Source organism: Pteropus vampyrus, unplaced genomic scaffold, assembly GCF_000151845.1.
Source record: "Pteropus vampyrus isolate Shadow unplaced genomic scaffold, Pvam_2.0 Scaffold375, whole genome shotgun sequence".
Classification (NCBI taxonomy): domain Eukaryota; kingdom Metazoa; phylum Chordata; class Mammalia; order Chiroptera; family Pteropodidae; genus Pteropus; species Pteropus vampyrus.
The window spans coordinates 430,103-433,129 of record NW_011889156.1 but is presented as its reverse complement, the minus strand read 5'-3'; the positions used below and the strand labels follow the sequence as shown (position 1 = coordinate 433,129).

The following is a 3,027-nucleotide window of genomic DNA, read 5'->3' as shown; positions in this document are numbered from 1 at the left end:
CCTGGGGTCGGTGGACGGGGCCCGGCGGTGGGTGCGCACCGCCTGGTCAGAGCCACCGCTGGGCCGGGCCTCACGTGCCGCACAGCCAGGGGGGTGACGGCACGCATGTTGGGGGCACAAGGGGGCCTCTGGAGACCCTTGACGAGCATGAAACACCGGCCCACGCCCTGTGAGCCCCGATAACTGCGTCCCGGGGTGTCTTACGTAAAGTAGACGCTTCCCCGGCGCCTGGCGCTTGGCAGGCATTTCGTGTCATGTCCCCCTGGTTCTGTGGGGCGTAAACGAGACCAGGTCAGCAGACGTCCCCGCCGTCGCCGGCCCCGGGTCTGGCCGCCGCGGTGCGGGGCCGGCCTCTCTCCTCCTCCAGCCCGGGACCCGATCGAGCTGGGCTCTCGGTGGTCGCTCACCTCTCGCCGCTGGCGGACGGGGGCGTTTCCCGCTGGCGGGTGTAGGGTCTCCCCACTCTTGACTGCCGCCCCAGAGCTGTCGTCGTGCTGGCTGGGGTCTCTCCTGGCCCCTCTCCTGTACTCGTGATTTTGTCATCCGGGTATAAAAATGCAATGAAATGAAATGAACTTTTTAAAAAAGTATACTTTCACTTTTTCTGAGTAAAGCGTCTCATCTGTTCTTTGCAGACCTGCGTCTGATGCTGGGGTCCACTCAGCCCTCCGTGTTGTTCTCTGCGCCTTTCGTAGGGGAGGGCATAAGACGCCCAGTTCCAGAGGCTCCAGTGCGACGGGAAGCGGCTGCCGCGACCGGTCCCCCTGACCGTGTCCCGTCTCTGTCTCTGTTAGTTCTTCCACGGCCGCGGACGCACCTGGCGCCTCCACATCGGGGTGAAGCTGAAGCGGTAGAAGCTGCCTTCTGAGTCGCGGGGACTCTGTCCCCATCGGCGGAGGTGGCCTTGCAGCTCATCGACAGAACTTACTTTCACCTGCGTGTCGAACTGCCCTGTGGCCCCACCTTGTCACCGAAGGGGGCGGAGAAGGCCTTCGGAGTTCAGTCTCGCTTTTTGAAAGGTCGGTGAGAGGAATGAAATTATTGGGTATTTCGCTTAAGCGACGGGCAGCAGCAGAGCCTGGGGCTCCGGCAGGAGGCGGGCGCTGGGGACACTGGAGGGTCTGGGGGCAGCCGGCAGAACCCTCGGTGACGGAAACCCAGCTTAGTGCCGTTTTCCCCGTTAGTTTTCCGAACAGGCAGAAGGATCGGCTTTGGTCTCCTGTTAAATGTCTTTGAGCAGCTCGGTGGCCCTGCATCCCAGAGGCGAGCATTCCAGACAGCGCTTGTGCTATCTTTGGCTGGAATGTCATCTCCGAGGAATCCGGTGTCTGCCATTCTGGGGCTGTCACCAAGTGGAGGTGATCCGTGAATGTCGACAGTCTCCTGGGTTAACTTTGGCTTGTCTGTACTTCGGAATGCTATTCAAGGACATTGCCGCCGTGTCCAGGCTGCTGGGGAAGAAGCCCTTTATGTCACGACCCTCGAGCGTTCACCTGCTGTGGTGGGCGGGCCATGCCTCCCCCGCACTTCCATGATGGAGAATTCACAAGAGTTCACAGAACGGTTTCCTTAGAAATGCTCGCGCGATTTCTGGGCCCGAGAATGTAGACTCACTATCTCCTGCTGTTATGTCCTTTTCATCTTGCATTTATCTGGAATTTCCAAAGGCCGAGCAGGCTGCTGGTTCTTTTTCGAATCCGCAGATTCTCCGTGCGGCTGGTACCCTGGGCCAGACCTTTACGCTCACCTACACTGATTGTCAGATTACATTTAGCAGTCGGGGGCCTCCTCGGGGTTTGGAAAGGGCGGGCCGTGTGGCACAGCAGCTTTGTCTCGGGCTCCGTAGGTCTGGGCGAGCCTGTAAGTGGCCGTGGTTTGGGGTTATGCGGCCTGTGGCGTTGGCCTCGGCCTCGTCTTTCCGGGCGCTCTGATGAGACGTGAGCCTGGCCCGCTCGCCCGTTGGGTGCGCTGGACGTGTGACGGATCAGAGTGGGTTGTCGCCCCGGGTTAGCTCAGGTAGGCAGAGTGTCACCATGTCCGGCCGCCTTCGCGCTCTGTGCCACGGACTGCCGCTTCCCTCTGGCCCGCCCTCGGGTACAGGTGGAGCGCCGGGTCTGAAACCCTTTTCTGTTTGCTTTTGGGCGGGGCGGGGCACAGAATTGCAGGGTGAGCATGTTCCACTGGGTGATTTTGTTTGTTCCATAAGCCATCCCTGGTTTTCTCAGTGCTGCTGAGGTTAGAGCTGTGATGTAGCGCCTAGAAGTTGTTCAGATCTTTGCGTCGCGTCTGATTTTGAAGCAAAAGCCTCTGCCAGAATCGACTAATCGATGTACATAAATTTGTAAACTTAAGCTTTGCTAAACTTATTTGTTATAAGGAAGGAAGCCAAACGCTTAGTAGGAAAAAAGGGAACATTTGATTGTGTTAATTATAGACACACGTGTATGGTGTGCGGGCCTCGGCTGAGACATTCATTATTGGAAGTTATTTCTGTATTACTTTAATAAAAATAACGGGACCGTTTTAGCCCATTAGCTAAAATTGAACCGACAAAGCCCGTGGAATGCGGGTGACAGCATCCAGCTCACCAGCGACAGCTGCAAGGCCAGGGTGCAGCCTGCATGCGGCTGGATGCAGATCACGTTTCCAGAAAGAAAACACGGCCACGTGTGCCCAGGGTCAGGATGTGTGTGCATCACACGTGTAGCGCGGTCTCCTGAGGAAGCATTAGGGAAACGGCTTTTGGGGGAGCGTCGTGGCAAGTTTTCCTGTGGCAGACTGTGGTGTTTGAGGGGTTGGGTCAAAGTAAGCGTGTTAAAAATAGGACTCGAAATGTAAATGCTTCTTCTCTAATCCCTTCTGTACACGGCCGCTTACCCGCTCCCTTCCTGCGGGAGCCTCGTCCAGACGGCCTTCCGTCTGACCGAGACCTTCCTGTTCCTTCTCTGGCTTCCACTGACGACTGTATAAGTCATTTTAACAACAGGCAGGAGGTCAAGACAGAAATTTCTAATTAGAATTTATCCA

At 57.1% G+C, this 3,027-nt stretch overlaps 1 protein-coding gene across 1 annotated transcript in view; it reads left to right on the top strand.

The window, feature by feature from the left end:
* SIPA1L2 (signal induced proliferation associated 1 like 2) overlaps positions 1-3,027 on the top strand; it is a 150,782-nt gene that overhangs the window by 25,010 nt on the left and 122,745 nt on the right. The window contains exon 2 of the mRNA XM_023523050.1: positions 795-1,019. The gene's annotated coding sequence lies outside the window, so the exon portion shown is untranslated. The remainder of the gene's footprint in view (positions 1-794; positions 1,020-3,027) is intronic.